Source organism: Nannobrachium achirus (genome assembly GCF_963921795.1).
Source record: "Nannobrachium achirus genome assembly, chromosome: 21".
Lineage (NCBI taxonomy): Eukaryota > Metazoa > Chordata > Actinopteri > Myctophiformes > Myctophidae > Nannobrachium > Nannobrachium achirus.
The window spans coordinates 53832959-53853070 of NC_137828.1; the positions used below are offsets into that span (position 1 = coordinate 53832959).

Genomic DNA, 20112 nt, shown 5'->3' on the forward strand with positions numbered 1-20112 from the left:
CTCACAGAGATTTTTTGTTGACTCATGTGGCGTACGTGATGTCAGAGCCTTTTATGAAGTGATGTCACAATGAGTCAGAGCTTTCGCCGATTTCCTCAGAAACAGCCTGATGTCAACAATCAACCCCGCATAAGGAGATCCGAACGTTTCGCGCCGGTTTGGGAAAACCGCGCGTCGGGTCGGGTCGAGACCCGGCACTGCACTCCGTGCCGTGGCCATATATGGGGGCATTCATTTTATGCCCATATATGGAGAACGCGCGTGCCCGTGGGACGGAACGCGCGTGCCCGTGGGACGAACGGTTCTCGGAGATCTCTGAATCTGTCTGTCTGTGTCCCTTTATCCATTTTATGCCCATATATGGGGGCATCCATTTTATGCCCATATATGGAGAACGCGCGTGCCCGTGGGACGGAACGCGCGTGCCCGTGGGACGAACGGTTCTTATCAGAGCCTTTTATGAAGTGATGTCACAATGAGTCAGAGCTTTCGCCGATTTCCTCAGAAACAGCCTGATGTCAACAATCAACCCCGCATAAGGAGATTCCGAACGTTTCGCGCCGGTTTGGGAAAACCGCGCGTCGGGTCGGGTCGAGACCCGGCACTGCACTCCGTGCCGCGGCGGGGAACGCGCGTGCCGAATCTGAAGCCGGTGGGACGAACGGTTCTCGAGATACGCGGATTACAAACACACACACACACACGCAGAGACTTCTCGCATTTATAGATAGATATATATAATATTATTTGCCCAGCTTGGATAAGTAGGTTTTCATAGAAATTAATTTCTATGAAAACCTACTTACCTACTCTATGAAAACCTACTAATGTCAACTAATGTTGACATTGAGCTAGAAATGAATTTCTAGCTCAATGTCAACATTAGTGCGGTAGGAAAGAGGAGTTGGTTGTGTTTTAATGATAATTTCACCATAGTTATTAGTAGTTGCTAGTTTTGGATGAACACTCATGTCTTTATTTTTCTGTATTCCTGCACCCCTATTATTTAAAAAAAAATAAGGCTATTCGTGAAATATACTTAAAAATTCAATAATTACAGTTGTTTGTTGTGCATGGGTGCGTCAATGGGAGACTACCTGTCAAGCAGTTAAATGTCAAGCATGTAACACCTACATTAATTTTTACATCTGTCATGTTCTGTGGGAGGCAATTAAGCACTTAAAGATGCACTCCACACAAAATCATGTACTTTTTGTGTTTGTTTGTTTTTTTAGTGGTTAATTTGTGTTTGATTAAAAAAAAAAATTTATAGGGCACTTTGCATATTTCTAAAGCACTCATAAGGATTTTCACCTCCAAAAACTGGCTTTCATACCAGCATGCCCTGAAAGCTGTTGTGATTGTGTATTTTCTTCCTTTTTTAGATGCTAACCCTGGGAGCTGAGCTCCAAAATGTCCTAAGCATTCATGCAATTGGCAAATAGAGTCTATATTCTATAAAGTCTATTCTTCTATAATCTCTCAAGACAGATTCAGAGCTCTGCGTCTGAATCTGTCAGCAGCTCCAGTTAAAACACAAAGATTTAGGAATGTTAGTAATGTAAACACAGACACGTGGACGGGAAGTTGAGGGCTGAGGGCGGACCAACCAGGCCAACATCCTATCATCCACATTCTATTGTGGTGCTCCAGAGGCACATTCTAAGGAAAACAACAGCAGAGGGCACTATTTCCCCCCCCATCCCCCCCTCTTTTTGACGACGAGTTCCCAGATTGATTCTTCTATGATGTTGTGATGAATTGAACACAAGCGCTGGACAATGTCATCCATTCTCACACCAATCAAATCCTCTTCAAAGACATGCCATCGCCACTGTCAGGGAGAAACATTGTATCTCCAAGTTTTTTTGTTTTTTTTGTAAATTAAAATCGTCATCAAACGAAAGTGGTGCACAAAAGTATTGAAAATAGCAGATCTACAAGCACACAACAGCTCGAGGCGATCAGCTATTTTCACTATTTTAAATCATATTTAAAATGATAAATACAAAACAAACGGTTTTGGACATACTGTACAAGGTTTCCACCCGACAACAAAGATATGCGTGTCTGTAGTCTACTCAGTCTCAGATTACAGACAACAGACGCAAGGCCCTATGAATAGGGATGCTAGAGGTTCAAGTGGTTAATAAAAAGGAAAAAAATGCATTTAATCCCTGTCATCCATGTAATGCTAAGTAAGAGGAGCTAGTGCTTGCATCTTACCACCCCTCGCCTAATCGAAAGGAATATTTACAGTTATGTGAGAACACGTCTGATGCACACACATTCTCCTGTTGTGTGCTACATGTGTGAAAGGGCAACACCGGACAATGTCCTGACCTGATTCCCTGGACATTGTCCAGGGTCCATAATGTGAGAGAGGCTCCAGTGTGTTAGAAACAACAGCTCCATTCAGATGGCTTGGAAAGACCTTGGGTCTGAAACCCCTCCATATATGGAGCTTGGAGCCAGAAAAGGAGAATAAATGCTCGATACAATACTCTTTGTAAAGACCACTTTGTTGCTGATATTATGAGAATAATTAATATAAAATAAAAAGGTCAATGTGCCTTTAAACTTTGACATTACATTTTTCAGATGCTATTTCATTTCATTCCCATTGTGCATTTATTTTGTGCCTCTGAGTGCCTTTCTGTCTTTAAAATTAAACACGTTGAAATTGTACATTTGTGTATGAAATGTGCTGCACAACTTCCTACGAATTACTTGCGCTGCTAAACCTAAAGGTTCTCTTCAGGCACCATCAAGACGGCCCTGCCCGGCATGGACAGGGAGGTGAAGGAGAACTACCAGGTTGTGATCCAGGCTAAAGACATGGCTGGACAGATGGGGGGGCTCTCAGGGACCACCACGGTCAGCATCACTCTGTCGGACGTCAATGACAGCCCGCCGCGCTTCGCCAACCGTAAGACGCCAACCGTCGGACATCTCCAGAACACCACGAAAGGCAAGACGAAAGTGAAGATTCATAATGACGATGTGCTCTCTAACAGATTCCTTTCGCATGGCGGTGGTGGAATCTAAGGAGATCGGCGACACGATTGGTCGGATCAGAGCGGAAGACCCTGATGTTGGCCGCAACGCTGAGATGGACTACAGCATCGTCGGTGGCCACGACATGTTCAACATCGTCACAGACCAGGCCACGCAAGAGGGGGTCATCACAGTTAAAAAGGTAACATCTATTAGTTGTCCTTTGTAGAGCATGTTGTCATATTGTATCCAGAGGGCAGTGGTGGAAAAAGGTACTCAAATGTTTTACTTAAGTGAAAGTATCAATACTGCAATGTAGAAAATACTCTTTTTTTACAAGTAAAAGTCCAGGATTCAAAATGTACTTGAGTAAAAGTACAAAAGTATTGGCATCAAAATAAAGCACCAAAAGTAAAAGTACAATTTTTTTTGAAAATAGCAGATCTACAAGCTCTGTGAGCTTGTAGATCGGACATTTTCAAATAGATATAAAATAGTTCTAAAGTGGTTAATCTATGTTTATAATATTATAATTTATATCTGCAAAGTAAGTAAATGTAGTGGAGTAAAAGTACAATATTTGGATCCGAGATGCAGGCCCAGATTTATATGACATAAGGCCCCTGGGCAAGGGGAAATAAAGAGGCCCTCGTGCGCGCACAAAAATTCCACCTCCGGTCCACCTGACCACACCGTGAACTCACCTCCGGACCGGCCCGTGCATAATCTGACTGTGTATCCTCATTGGCTCATTGGAAGGGTCTAAAGCGGATACAGAAGTGGGGTGTGTGTGCATGTGTGTAGCCTATATCTGTGGAAAGTACCGGATACATAGAGTGGGCAGGCTTTAGACTGCACTAAGCTTTCAGAGCAGCGACATGCAGTGCGGCCAGCAGAGCAGAAGCTCTCAATATTATTACCATAATAAAACAAAATGTACAGTAACTAAAGACAAATATCACTTTATTTGGATTGCAATACTTTAAAATGTCATCATAATTTTTTTTATTTTTTTTATTATTCTTTTTATTTTTTACGGACCTCAGCTGCCGAGAAGGAGGAGATCGCTGGACCCTCGTTCTAAGCTTGCTCCGGTCAGTCTGGTGCTCCAGTCAGGTTTAGGGGAAGAGACAGCAGGGTATGGCCGACAAAACCGGGACGGGGAGAAGCGTGTTGGACCCTCGTAACTAATCTCTGACACCTTTTTTGAAGAAGACTTGTATTTTTTTACCGGTATAACCACTGATTTTATAGCGAATGCTGTATCATTTTTACCCCTAGAACTGATAGTTTTAAATTTGGTTTAGAAAGTCGGAAACACACCTCGGACAGCTTTTGTTTGGGCAGTTTCAAAAGATAATGATATGGATACTCGACTCCGCCCCTCCCCCCATATTCAAATTATTAATCAAATTAATTTATTGCAGTTATTGTATAGAAAGTACTACTTTCAGTACAGTAACTACAATAAATTAATTTGATTGGGTAATTTAACATGGGGGTACATGACATCATTAAAAAAATTGGCTAATTTGATAGCCATAATTAGCTGTTTTGGCCATGTCACCCGACCTTCAAGTAAATCTACTTAGTTACTTTACACCACTGCAGGTGGGTCGGTGTTTTAATAGGGTCACTGAAAAAAAAAGAGAATAAAAAGGGTTTGGAATGTGTGACCTACTATGCGACATGCCGTGAGCTTATCGATCTGCTATATTTTGTGCAAAAGCATTCCCAGTTCCCACCACAATAACAGAAAACTGAAAATACACTAGTATAGACCCCTGTGGGACTCCGCTCAACCGTATGGGGTTTAAGTGGTTAACTAATTAAATGGAACCTGATTTTTAGTGTACGAAACATGGAAGGATTGTGAAGCTGTCTTTGGAAAGCAATGCATTGTAAGCAGGCAAATGGACATAGAGGATACCATAATTCTGCAATAAAACTCTATGAATCATAATGAAGCCAGGTCTTTGGATTACTATATTCTAAAGTCATACTACACGGATAGACCTGTAGTGTTCTACTAATACCCCAGTGGAAATAAATGGAAATATTGAAGTTCCCCCCTGCTCACTCCTCATGCACTCAAGGAAGCATGAGCTCAGTTCGGGGCCCTTGTGGAGGGAGAGCATTCAAAAATTGGGTCTTTTGATCAAGATAAGAACATGATAATGTTATTTAAAAAAATTAAGATTTGCCATGGACACATACATTTGTCCGTGTACGGACATATTGATGACCCCTGGTAGTTATGTCTTGGGTTCAATTCATGTTACATTGAAAGAGTATCTCCACCAGCACAGAAAACAAGGTCACCAGATGTTAATGAAGCGGAGCTGGAAAGATGAAATTCTGGGAAATTGTTTTGCTGTTTTTGCATTTTCCCATTCAAGTCAATGTGGAACATTCATTCACTAATAAATTATCTCAACAACAACATATCTCTTAGCAAAATGCAAGCACACGATGAATCCAGTCGATTTGACATCATTTATGACTCGAGTGTGTGCCGCCAAAACTTTGCAAGGAGTAGGTCGACAAACTTGGTGTCAGACCGCCATTCCGAAACACCTCCATTCCGAAACAGGGTTAGGGTTAGGGGTAGGGTTAGGGTTAGGGTAAGGGTTAGGGTTAGGGTTAGGGTTAGGGTTAGAAGTCAATGTTCGGAATGGCGGTGTTTCGGAATGGCGGGGTGTAACCGACAAACTTTTGGGGTTACTCTATAAAGTTAGTAAAGTCTATAAAGAACTATTGTGTTGCCTATGGTAACCACCCTAACTATTGCCGTCCGTTAAGGGAAAAAAATAGACCAGGGCTCATCTTTCTTTTTTTTGAGAGAGAGAGAGAGAGAGAGAGAGAGAGAGAGAGAGAGAGAGAGAGAGAGAGAGAGAGAGAGAGAGAGAGTGAACAAAAACTGCTTTTGATTCCTCACTGGAGCAAAGGAGATAAAAAGATGACAGAGAATATTTGTCTTTATATCAGGTAGCTATTCATAATTCAACCCGAGTTTCAACCTGAGTTCAACATCAGTAAATTCCACGGGTAATCAAATCATAGTCTTGTGTTTCCCTCCACTGCTATGATGATTTCCATAAAAGGTGCTTCTATCTTTTTACTTTCAAGAGCTGCTTCTTGTGCCGTCGGAGCAAATTGGCACTCACTCTGCCTTAGCTCCTTTTGTCTTCATTTCAATCAACCATTTACCTCACCTTTATTTGTCTGGTTGCTCTTCTTTCTTTTTTTCTCCTTGCCTTTTACAGTTACAGCCAATTATGCTAAGTGTTTGACTTTAGTGTTAAAATAGATGACGTAAGGGTAAGGCTGAGATTAATAACAGTTCTTTGATAGCATTCATTTTAAAAGTGAGGAAAGCTGATATGAAAGCTGTCTTGCTGGTGTCCTCGTTATTAAAACCTAAAGACACAGTTTGCCTTTTTGTTGAAAGCCTCTTTTTAGGTCTCTAATGAGAGAAGTTCAATATCATTATTTCTAACTATTGATTGGATTCTACAATAATTTTCTAACAAATTAGTAGTATGAATTATCGGAGCAAGAGAAGGTGAGATGAAGTTCACCCTATAATAACAAGACCTCCATTAAAAAATGCCGTGGGCAGCGAGTCTGTTTTCCTTATTGTAAGAGACCACAACCTCGATTCCTCCGGCCCACGGCTCTTTTCATCTTTCAGCTGCTGGATTATGAGACCAAGAGGGACTACGAGTTCAAGGTGGAAGTGAGAAACACGTACCTGGACTCGCGGTACCTCCAGGGGGTGCAGTTCAAGGACCACGCCACGCTGCGGGTGACGGTGGAGGACGTGGACGAGCCGCCCGTCTTCACCAGGAACCCCTACATCATCGACGTGCACGAGGACACGGCAGCCGGCAGCTTCGTGGGCGTTGTGTCGGCGCGAGACCCTGACGCCGCCAACCAACCGGTGAAGTGAGTCACACGCAAAACACATTAAATGCCAGAGTTAAAGCGTTGTCTACTCTGCTTTTGCCAGCGATTCAGAATGTTTTCACTAACCTTTGAAAAATCATAAAAGAATGATCTGCCCATCTCTCTCTCCCTCTTTCCTGTCAGTCTTCACTTCCATAGTTATTGGGAGTTGAATGAGCTTGGTTTCACCAAAAAGCACCAGAAAACAAGAAAGGAATGCATGGAAGGCATTTTCCAAATCCAATACGATTGATTGGGAGTGAACAGGCTGGGTTGTTTGTGATCACGTGATCTCGTGCTTGGGCGATTGTCTGGGCGTCAAATGGTAACTCACAGGTTAGCGAAGAGCGGAATCTAGCAGAAAATGGAAAACACACAACATAAAATAACGTCTTTGGTGGTGTTACGTATTTGGCAGTCAACGAGTTCACAGAGTTGACAAGGTGCCCTCGGTGGGATGGATATATGGTTCTGAGTGCAATAAAATGCACTCAGGACCACCACAGCATCCATTGGAGAGGTGTTCTTTCTTTTGAACGATAATGCTGGAACATTAACCTACCAAATAAATTAGTAACTGCATGAGACTGTACATGGGGTAGCTGCTTTATAGGAGTCAGGATATTAGGAAATAAACAGAGCAGAGGTGCTTCTGTTCTCCGTAGCAATGGACCATCGATTTCTGAAGAGAAGAGAATATATCAATCCAATATCTTTTCATCACTCACTCAATGCCAATGACGTCTCATGACTGCTTTTTTCAATGGGCCCTGTGTGCCAATGATGTCTTTGACGTCTTTAGATCAAAGGCTATAATATATATATATATATATATATATATATATATATATATATATATATATATATATATATATATATATATATATGTTTTTTTTAAAGATGTCAAAATGACCTGAGATCAGAGAGATGCTTTTCTCTGTTTGTGTGTTGGTTCCCTCGTTTAGCTGATTGAGAAAATGTGTGTTCATTCTAGTGGATGGACACTTTTTTTGATTCAAACAGCTCTATCTCTGGAACCATTTGTCTGATTGACAAAATTTGTTTTGCCACTGAATCACAACAACTGTGTCTGTTTCTGTGGGGAAAAAAATATTAAAAAAAAAAAAAAAACATTTTTTTTCATTGCATAGTAAAGAAAAACATACAAAATCATGGCACATCTACCTTGGAGCCATTTTGGCACTTGGCATTGAGTGATAACCATAGTCATTTGTCCGAGGATACTAGCCATACCCTCTCCTCAGTGTTGCATTGGTGATTCAATGTTTGGGGGAGACGCGGTTTTAATGAGTCACGCGCACCCTGCTTAACACCTACATTAAAGGAGTTAACAGGTTCAGACAATAGTGTATTGATATGCATATTGGCTCATCTCTTTGTTAAATCAACCTGCTGTGACAATAAGCGTAGTCGAGGTGTGAATTTGGGGGTTATTTTTAATCGATGCATGCCCATGCGATTGAGAGGCATGACACTGGTCAGAAAAGATACGGGACGGCGTGTACACTAGGGCTGCACGGTTAATCGTTTTCAAACCGAAATCGCGATGTGAAATCTCGCGATTAGCGAATCGCAAAGGCCGCGATTTTCTGCGAAGTTGACTTCCCAAGCATTATGCAGACGTTTTAATTTTAGAAATCCGTTCATAAATGATCAAATCAAACTGTGGTGTCTTTCTTAAATACCCGCGCATCGCCGCACCGAGGATTAACATTACGGGTTGCTCCAATCTCCTCAGAGGAGAGCAGAGGAGCCAAGCCAAGGCATGACACTGTCTATCTAACAGAACGTAACAGTGTATGATCCCTTCCAACGGAGTACTCCATGGCTACAGGTAGTGAATGTTCTGGTAATCATTATAAATATAACATCCTTAAATCCTTGTGCATAGATTAAATGCTCCCGTTTGTCGTAAGCTGAAAGTGAAAGTAATTTCTGTGCAACTGCTGCGGTGGCCCCTCCTCCGTTCCCTGCACACATGTGAAACTTTTGGTGTGTGTCTTAGGGTGCATTTTTTTGCCTTGATAAAACTTAAGCAAGGCAGCGACATACAGTAGGCTACTTTCTTCCTTGACAATAATGAGAGGCAGACAAAACCATTACTGACATTTTGCTGAATATAAAAACGTTTTATATTGCTAATAAACAAAGTAAAAGGGAATCTTTTGGAAATATAATTGAACTGAATCAAACCATTTGCCAATTTGCCTAGTTAGTGATAATCAATTAATTTTTAAATGTAAACACACAATAAATATTCAAGGAAGCTTAAATGATGTTCTTTGGTTAAATCATTTCCTTGACAATGAGAGGCATTATTACTGAGATTTTTCTGAATATAAAAACGTTTTATATTGCTAAAGCAAAATAAAAGGTAATCTTTTGGAAATATAACTGAACTGAATCAAACCATTTACATGATTGCCAATTAGCCTAGTTAATAATAATCAATTTATTTTTTAAATGTATTACACAATAAATATTCAACAGAAGCTTGACCTAAGGTAGTGAAATGATTTTCCTATGGTTAAAATAATTTATTATATCATCCTTTTAACAAAAAAAAAAAATCACTTATCCTACCTTGAAATAAATATATAAATACAGGGGTTAAGGTTCTCCGTCCTGGGGATGGATTTCCGTCCTGAGGAGTCCCTAGGGATCATTTATGAGATCGAGGCAGATTTGCCAAAAAAGAGAAAACAAAAAATGGGGGTGGGGGGGTGTAGCCATGGCCGTGATGTTGTTAACATGACCGAAATCGTCAAAATGCAGCATAATACTTGCTAGTCAAGTCAAAATAAATTTCCGTCATAGGATTATTTTTTTTGCTTTAGCCCCTGTAAATATCGCGAATAAAATCGCAATCGCAATATTAGTCAGAAAAATCGCAATTAGGTTTTTTCCCAAAATCGTGCAGCCCTAGTGTACACAGACCAATGCAACACTGCTCCTCCTCCAGTGGCTGTGGCACTCATTCTGTGTGTGCCAATGCACCTTTTGGCCTCTCTAAATGGCCAACTCTTTTCTTCTTCTGCAGCTCTTTTTTTTATGGCACTGCTAAGACCTACAGTAGAACAGGGTTTAGGTACGTCTATGTTTGGTTTTCATCACTGCTAAGGCAACTAGACAGTGGAACAGGGTTTAAGTACTTCATCCATAGCGCTACTTCCTTTCTCATGCTTGTTTCCCCCTGAACCATCATTTGACATTTCAGAGAGGATTAGAGAGGATTCTACATGCTTTCATACGCGTGGCCCCTGATCTTTAGTAATATGAACTTGAAAATCATTGTGGGCTCCCCTGAAAGGCGAGCACACTTTAGATATTGTCATTATTTATCTATCATACAAGTCAGTCATATCAAGTTCTCCTCAAAACTTGTGCACCTTTCTACTCCTACATACTTACACCGAAAATCGATATTCAAACATCAATGTGTTCAGCTTACTGTGGCGACGTGTGCTATTACTTTGTACAGCAATCGGCCAAATGGTGGCGCTGTAGGAAGCCTTCGAAAGTGCAATCTATGAACAGGTATAGCTCATGCTCTGTTTGACGTACAGCCATGAAACCTGGACACACTTATGCGTCTCCTCATGCCGAACGACATTGAAGCGACCTTTAGATCTCCCAAAATTTTGAATTATATGAAAAACAGTCAAAATCTATCTCCTCCTGGGATTTTTGCGTTATACGCACAAAACTTTTTTCACATGAAATTTGGATATATACCTACACCGGCTATGGGGTGAGAAGTTTATACGTTAAATAATGATTTTTTTAATAATTCAATGAATATTGTGGTTTTATGCAAATTATTCTTCTGCCTCTAAATCATACATGCAAAGTCACACGTTCATGGCATTTGGCAAAGATGTAGAGGGTTAGTCCAAATATCACTGAAACCAATCTTATTCAAATGCTGCGCTATACGAAGCATTTGAAAATTCAAACTTTAAACAGGCATAACGCATAAGTCATGCCTCGTTTCGTTTGAAGACATGCAACTTGCCTACACGCATGCCGACTCAAGTGGAAGACATCTGTGTCTTCTGTGTCTTTGTTAAGTAAGCTCCGCCCTTAGATTTTCCGCCATTTTGAGCAGTTTGTAAAACGCTTAAACACGTTTTTATCCTGGGATTTTCGCGGCACGTGCACAGAACCTTTTTTACATTAACTTTGGACCGATATCTAAAAATCTGTCTGATTGATTGATTTTTTATTAATTGAAACATTCTTTTTTTAATAATTCAATGCATATTGCAGTTTTTTGCAAATTATTCTTCTGCCTCTAAAATATACACGCAAAGTCACATTTTCATGACAAAATAGTGTAGAAGGTTAGTTCAAATATCACTGAAACCAATCTTACCCCAAATGGCCAAAGGGGGGGCGCTATATAATTTTGAGCAGTTTGTAAAACGCTTAAACACGTTTTTAGCCTGGGATTTTCGAACAATTTGCATGAAACATTCTACACACAATCTAAGGACCTTTATCTAACATGCCTATGAAGTGCAGATTTCTTTTAAATAATATTATTAATAATAAATATAGCTGCAAGCAGCAATAAAGTGGCCAAAAACACCTCAAATCATGAACACAGCCTGCGATGTGTGTGTAATTTTGCACATTTCCACTAGGTCAAGGAACAGATGCCACCCATCTCACATTGGCCTGTTATAGCGCCACCAGCGGGTCAAAGAGAGCACTGCCTGCGATCTTGACATTTTGTACTTTTATAGCCATTGTTTTTTGGCGAGCCCACAATTGTTTCGAAGGAACAATATTTTCTAGTTCTGTTTACTCTTGCGATGTTAGATTGTGTGTTTGCTGTATCTTTAACCAGTGAAATGTGTCTGAACAAATGTCATGGCGAGGCATGCCAACATTCGACTGTGAGAATTAAGGATTTTTTAAATACATTTTTTTATTAAAAACTTTTTACCAAAGTAGGCCTATATATCATTTCCTGTGTTCTGGTGAGTTTTGGGAGTTTGATCAGCCTGGCTTTACTCCAGTACTTAACATTAGAAAATGATGGGTTCACTTTAAATTGGATCATGCAGGCTTTGAAGATTTAAAATTCTGCAATCCAGCACCAAACATTAACAAACTTACTACATCAATAGTGTAAAAGTTTAGTGATCAAGGGAAAATATGGTATGATTTATCCTAGTAATGCTACTGTTGTTGGACCAAGGCTTGTTTTAAATGCCATGGCACAGGAATCGATAACAAAAACAAGCAACACATGACAACTAATCACGTTATCTCCTCTCCGCTCGCCTCTTTTGAGGAAGGAGATTAGGGGGAAGTGTGTGTGAAAATGTGCTCACTTAGTTAAATCTAATCCATCAGTGTGTCTGCATAGGAACCGTGAAGAAAAAGCAAATTATTCATGGCGTACCTTCTGGACATTTCCCTATGGAAAGATGGCAGCGGTGTGAAGTGAATACAAACACTGTTTGTTCCCCCCAGAATTATATTGGACGTCTCTTGCGTCACGGCTCGAAGTGAAAGTGTCTAATTTGCTCGATCGATGGCGCTTGCTCTGTGTCGACATTCCTCACATATGGCGCCTGCCTGTCAATGCAGAGATATGCCGCCCTCTGCCTTGGTGCCACACAGCGTATGTACGACATATATATAAGTTTTAGAACCCCTGGTCTAGATATACTGTATCACGCACCCTCCCCTCACCCGCCCCCTCCAATATGAATGTATAGTAGGCCTATTTCTGAATCCCCAAAGTCCTTTCCAAACGTTCCATTCTTCTCATTTTGTTTAGATACTCCATTGACCGTCATACAGATCTGGAGAGGCTGTTTAACATCGACTCCGCCAACGGCACCATCACCACGCTGAAAGCACTGGACAGAGAAATGTCCAAATGGCACAACATCTCTGTGGTCGCCACGGAAATAAGTAATTGTTATTTTATTTGCTGCCTCGTTATATTATGATGATCTATTATGTGTGTAGGGCGAGCTAGTGCAGATCAACAGGCACAATCTCAAAACATATTTGTGTTTGTTTCAGATAACCCACGGCAGACGACTCGAGTGCCAGTATTCATCAAAGTGCTGGATGTTAACGATAACGCACCAGAATTCGCAATGTCCTACGACACATTTGTCTGTGAGAACGTCAAAGCAGGACAGGTGATTTAATGTCAATAACATCTTATAGTCAATAAAATCACATTATAAATATTGGAAAGAAATGATTGGGGAAGGGTATTGTGTCAATGACAATGTCATAAAGTAAGTGAAACTGAAAACTTGAAGTTGTGTAGGAAACACAGACGCAGCGCATGAATGACCATTTGAACAGTTCCTAATTCTTCTCACAGTTAATTCAGACGATAAGTGCAGTCGACACAGATGAGCCCCTCGTTGGACACAAGTTTGTCTTCAGTATCAGCTCCACCAACCCAAACTTCACCGTTGAAGACAGAGAAGGTACAATGTGCTTTTAAAACCATGCTGTATCATCTGGCATGATGTTACATTGTTGGGGGACTGTGACCAAAAATTACTTATTCTACCACTTTTTGTGGTCACATGTTCAGATACTGGATTCTGATTGGCTTAAAACAGTGGTAAATCAGTCAACAACCTTGAGTTGGCTCATGGACCCCGCCCACTGTTGTGTTTCTGAAACAATTAATGATTGTAACTAAATAACCTTGCAAGTTACAACTGTGTTTTCTTTCATTTATATGGTAGAAGTGGTAGAAAAGCAATTTACCATTCGAGGGTCGTGGGTTGTTCGCCTCGTGCCACAACCATGAAACAGTGGTAAATCAGCCACAACCCACTCCCTCTCATGGTAAATGGCTTACATCACATACTGAATCCTCAAATACTTTGTTCAACTAAACATCAGAACTGAAAACTATGAGTAAATATGAAAATAATGCAAGAATAACAACTTCGATTTTACCTCTTAAGGCTCATATAGGGTGAAGTGAGTAGCTCCTCGCTTTTTAGGTGATGGGGAGGAGAAAGGAAGAGGGAATGGAGGAAGAAGGGGAAAGGGAGAATGGAGGAGGGGAGCAGAGAAGGAAAGGAGGAAAACGACAGGGAGGAAACATAATATAAGGAAGGGGGGGGGGGGGGGCAAGAGAAGGGGAGGAAGATTAGAGAATTGATTAACCCTAACCTTTGATTGAACTCTTGATTGGTGAATATGACATCTTAGAGGGGAGAAGGAAATGAAATGCCCCAAAGAAGGAGACAAAATTGGACAATCATCTGAGGATATGAAAGAATTGACCACAATAACTAATCGGACTGAAAAAACACGCTCTAGCTCGCAAAGCCCAGACATCGGAGCAACGTTGAAAACGGCAATGTATCTTGTTTTATTTATTTGGACACAACATGAAATAACATTGACAAGTACAAACAACACAGCATTGCAGCAGTCCGGTTATACATCCAGTCCAAAAAGGAACATCCCAATAAGACCTTTACGGCTACGTTGGAACTGGAAGTCCTAATCAATTCATTGCAAAGTAGAAGAAGTACAATATTTAATGTAATTATAAAATAAATTTATGTACGGAGTAAAAACTATTTAAAACAATTATCAAATATAAATAAGAATATAAGTAAAAAGAATAGGTAGATTCACTGTGGGGGGAGGTCGACTACCTCTGTCGCTGGCCTCCTGAAAGGTGGATTTTCAGGGCCACCTTGAAGGGGCCCAGTGAGCTAAAAGTCTTAAGAAAAACAGTCAAGGAATTCCACACTTGAGTGGCAGTGTTGTAGAAGGAGAATTTACCCATATTTGTATTGAGTCCACTGCTCGAGTTGCTGCAAGGAAAAAATAGTTAATTGACCAGCAAAATAAAAGACAATGTACCAAATCCACTGCACGAGCTGGAAAAAAGAGCCAATTGATCAGCGTAAAAAAAGACAACGTACCGATTCCACTTCACGAGTTGCTGCAAGGAAAACAAGTGTTAATTGACCAGCATAAAAAAGACAACGTACCGAATCCACCGCTCGAGCTACTGCAAGGAAAAAAGAAACTCCTGATCAACATAATGACGCTACATCAAAAGCCACTGCACGGGAAATACTCTTGAGAGGTTAGCTCAAGCAATACAGAAAAGACGCTTCACAGCATGTCCTAAAGACATGCAATACTTTGATGAGACTCTATGGTACACACACAATGAAATTAAATGAAATACCGGCACCAATGCAGAATATATTCTGGCAAAATGCACATACACAATGTAATCACAGGATAGGACTAGATAGGATGCAATCAGATTCAGTGTTTACAGGGTGACACTTAATTGCCTTCTAGCCTTCTCCTTAAAGCCTTCCTCCCGTGTGTCTCCACTGGCAGATAACACCGCCAACATCCTGACGAGAAGGGGCGGGTTCAGCCGGAGAGAGAGCAGCGTGTACCTCCTGCCCGTGGTCATCTCGGACAACGACTACCCCATCCAGAGCAGCACCAGCACGCTGGTGGTGCGCGTGTGTTCCTGCGACAGCCGCGGCAACATGCAGTCGTGCAACCCTGAAGTCCTGCCCTTTTCAGACGGGCTGATCACCGGAGCCCTGGTGGCCATCCTGCTCTGTGTCATCATACTGCTCAGTGAGTCGACATGCCCTGTGTGTGTGTGTGCGTGCGTGCGTGCGTGCGTGCGTGCATGTGTACGCGTGCGTGTGTGCGCGCACGTGTGTGTGTGTGTGTGTGTGTGTGTGTGTGTGTGTGTGTGTGTGTGTGTGTGTGTGTGTGTGTGTGTGTGTGCGCATGCGTGCGTGTATGTGCGTTTGCATGCCTTCAAATTGTATCTTTAAAGGTTGAAAAGGGCTCTTAATCGCATTTGTCACTTCAATCACATTTTGTCACTAATAAATTAATAACAAAATGTGGGCCCATTAATTTGAAATATTTGGGAATTTAGGAAGAGCACTGCTTCGTGGCTATAATTGTGAAGCTCAAGATGCGAGCAACTGAGCTAAATCAACAACAACTCGCACACTTTCACACACTCTCACAACACGGGATTCATTAAAGCTGAAAGTTGAAAGTAAGGCTTTCGATGAAAAGGTCTACTGAAGTGCAGTTCAGTACCGGTCTCCAGCACAGAGCACAGTCACGTAGAGGATGATACGGCTGAGTATCGAGTGGGCTCCCAGTAGAACACCTCATTAGGCTGCATGGCCGAAAGTGCGTAGATACCGAAACCTTGGGTGGTTTGATTCATAGTTAATTGAGTCAGAAATGCAGAGCGAAGAGCTCTTATTCGGAGGATGTCTCTCTGCATCTAAGATGAAAGCATGTGTAATGTCTCAGCGAGGGTTAGTTACTTTCCATATACCCCGGGTTCCATATAGCAGTCTAGTCTTCCTCGGGAAACGGCGTGGTGGCTGAGAGCTGGCTTTCATTAGCAAATAAATCCACTTGACAAAAAGGTCTGTGTGTTTCGCTGGTAAAGTAGGTCACATGCTATTTCCTGACATCCTAAAGTGCCTCTTCAGCCGCCCTTTGTTATCTAATGCAGTGCGTAAAAGCATACAGTGCAAAACAGGGAGAGTGCATATCGTTTTTCCCAGCAGAATGCTAAAATGTGTATAGTGCTTATGTTCAAGGGTATATCAATAAGTAATGGATTTCAAAATGTCATTGAACTTTAGACCGCTTGGTCAAGCATAGTCTTTGTCTCTTGACAAAATGCGTGCGGAGGCTTTGGTATAGTGATAAATGGCAATATGTTTGTGTGTGAATGAGTATATTCCCTGTGTGGTAAGTGTCTACATGTACAGCCTCTCTCTCACATTCAAATGCATATTTTCTTTCAATTCTAATTCCCTGTTCCGTGACTTCCATCGCACGCAATGCGCCTCCGCCCTCTGCGTAACTGCAACACGTACGAGCAAATTGACACCGACAGACTTACCCTGCACTCAGGTTCTCTATACTGTACCTGGTTTATAGCTTACCGCCAGTCACCTGTCTGGCGGGTGTGGTGAGATCTTTTGCTCTCCTCTGAAGCGAAATATCATGACATCTGCTCATTATCCCATACGCCTTTTCTCGCATGAACCCCCCTCTGAGTCGTGCCTGTCTCACCTGTTTCACCTGTCTTCAACATCGCAGCCGTCAAGCTGAATTGTCTCTCATTGCCCTCTATTTTGCCTCGCCTCCGTGTTGAAGAAAATGTGCCGCCATTGGTCCGTTGGATGTTTTAAGACGTGTAGTCAGGGAAAAAAGGTGAAGGTACTGTAATTAACACCTAGTAGGAGGCATGCAAGACAACTCCCTAAACCTGCTGGGAGGAAAAAAGCGTAAAGAGAAGTGCAGAGGCAGGAAGCGGGTTGGGGGGTCTTGGGTCTGGAAATAATTCGCTCCCTCACACTGTGCAGCTGTCTGCATATAGAGCGCCGGCTTTGCAGCCTCCGAAGATATGAAGACAAGAGAGTATTTCTAAGTGTGTGTGTGTGTGTGTGTGTGTGTGTGTGTGTGTGTGTGTGTGTGTGTGTGTGTGTGTGTGTGTGTGTGTGTGTGTGTGTGTGTGTGTGTGTGTGTGTGCGTGCGTGCGTGCGTGCGTGCGTGCGTGCGTGCGTGCGTGCGTGCGTGCGTGCGTGCGTGCGTGCGTGCGTGTGTTCCAAGCACTGTGGCTTTTGTACTGTGAATGTGGAACTGAAGGGGAAAGAGATACGTTTTTCCTCCCCCGGCTGAATCCTTAATAATAGGAGATAAACGCCAGAGGCAGTGCTAGGGATGTATTACTGATAGCGAAATGTGTCTCCACATGCTCGCCCCACCTTGCTCTTTAATGCATGACACATGTAAGCAGGTACCAAGTGTTACACTGAACTCTCTCGCTCTCTCTGTTGAGTATTTATTCTTCTTTCCTCCCCTCCCTCACAGTGATCGTGGTGCTGTTTGCGGCCCTGCGGCGACAGAGGAAGAAGGAGCCTCTGATACTCTCCAAGGAGGACGTGCGAGACAACGTGGTCAGCTACAACGACGAGGGCGGCGGCGAGGAGGACACGCAGGCCTTCGACATCGGCACGCTGCGCAACCCGGAGGTGATCGACGCCAACAACATGCGGCGGGACATCATCCCCGAGATGCTGTTCCCCTTCCGCCGGGTGTCGCCCATCAAGGGCAACGCAGACGTGCGGGACTTCATCAGCGGCCGGCTGCAGGAGAACGACGCCGACCCCACGGCGCCGCCGTACGACTCGCTGGCCACGTACGCCTACGAGGGCAGCGGCTCGCTGGCGGAGTCCCTGAGCTCGCTGGAGTCGGCCGCTACCGAGAGCGACCACGAGTACGATTATCTCAGCAGCTGGGGGCCGCCATTCAGGAAGCTGGCCGAAATGTACATAGGCAAGAGCCCCACCCGGGACACCTAGTTTACAGACTTGAACATATCCCCACTCTTGTCTTTTTATTTAATTCTTATTCTCTATCATTCTGTCCACCTCTCTTCTTTCACTTACACTCACTATCTACTATAGGGCTGTCACTTTTAGTTTGAACTCTGTTAAGTATTATATTGTCAAGCTGTAAAGATTTGTGCAATTCATAAAGATTTGTGCGTTCATTTGAGGTGAAACATTTACCCATAATGCCATAGCCTATTAACTGCCGCATATTTCCAAATAATAGCCCGGGGGCAAATAGCCGCCAGGCACCAAATACCCACCAGGCTACTGTTTGGAAGACTACGGTATGCTAACGGGCAAACTGTGATTAAAGATTACCTCAGTGACAACCATCAAGTAGGCTACTGGGTTAACTAAGAATGTGGAAGAAAGGGCATTAAGAACTGTAATGGTCTTATTATTCTCACCACTAACTAAAAGTTTAGATTTAGGAGATAAAAAAGCCAAGCCATTCTGATGAATGGAACATCTCAACACCGAAGCACCCAAGAAGCACAGTGTGAAGGCATTTATGTGATGATGGCAACATTATCGATCAAGATAAGGTTAGAGTGTGGGATGTAGAGGCATAAATGTATTCATTCATTCATTTGGGGTGTAATGATTCAGCTATTGCATTGATGCAACATTTGATTTCCAACAATCCGACTACATTAAGGGTGGCAGTGGCTCAGGGGTAGAGTGGCCTGTAGAGCGGCCAGATGGGAACCGCAAGGTTCCCAGTTTGATCCCGGGCTCCCCCAGTGTTAGTGTCGAAGAGTCCTTGAGCAAGACTCTGAACCCCTAATTGCTCCTGGTGTGCAGGTTGGTGCCTTGCATGGTTTCCTCTGCCATCGGTGTATGAATGTGTGTGTGTGAATGGGTGAATGTTTTGCACAATCTATGTAAAGCACTTTGGATAAAAAGCTCTATATAATGCACCATTTACCATTTTACATTGATGAAACAAAGGCAGGCCCGCTGTCAGAAGCGGACTTGATCCCTGTGAGGAGTGCCCCTAGCTAAAATGAATGAATTCATTCAAATGCCATTATAGTTTACATTTGTTTGAACTTGATGTTTATGAAAAAGTGACAGCCCGATCTATCTATCTATCTATCTATCTATCTATCTATCTATCTATCTATCTACCTATCTATCTACACGCACAGACACACATGCACGCACGCGCGCACACACACACACACACACACACACACACACACACACACACACACACACACACACACACACACACACACACACACACACACACACACACACACACACAAAGACACAAAGACACACACACACAGAAACCTGCCATCCATTCACACATTAAAAAAAAAAGGAAAGAAAAAAATAAGTGAACTGAACTGGGTTTTTTCCCCTCACTACTGGAGATATATTTCTCAGCGTTTAATTGTTTGTTTGTTTGTTTGTTTTTGATTATTATATTATTATTTTTTTGGTCATAAACAGTAAAGATGCCTTTGACATTTTAGGAACTTTTGTGAACAGTTGTGGACAATGTGTTTTGTAACAGCCTCAGAGATAGTAGTATTGTAAGCTATCCGTGTTTAATGGTGACAGGGGTAGGTGGGGTGGGGGGGATGGGGGGGTCAGACAGCTATTCCAGCCAGCTAAGTTAGATACTGTAAAACTGTTTTTAATAATGAACATCCGTATAATATATACTATTTGCTATCAATGTTCATGTGAATGGTTGGTGCAGTTT

At 42.3% G+C, this 20112-nt stretch overlaps 1 pseudogene across 1 annotated transcript in view; it reads left to right on the plus strand.

Annotated features, from left to right (window-relative positions):
• LOC308307045 (cadherin-10-like) overlaps window positions 1–18362 on the plus strand; it is a 73281-nt pseudogene extending 54919 nt beyond the window's left edge. Inside the window, exons 4-11 of the transcript in view lie at window positions 2762–2929; window positions 3018–3199; window positions 6692–6945; window positions 12761–12897; window positions 13012–13133; window positions 13325–13433; window positions 15337–15588; window positions 17872–18362. The product of the transcript in view is annotated as a cadherin-10-like (transcript). The remainder of the gene's footprint in view (window positions 1–2761; window positions 2930–3017; window positions 3200–6691; window positions 6946–12760; window positions 12898–13011; window positions 13134–13324; window positions 13434–15336; window positions 15589–17871) is intronic.
• Window positions 18363–20112: the final 1750 nt, after the last annotated feature.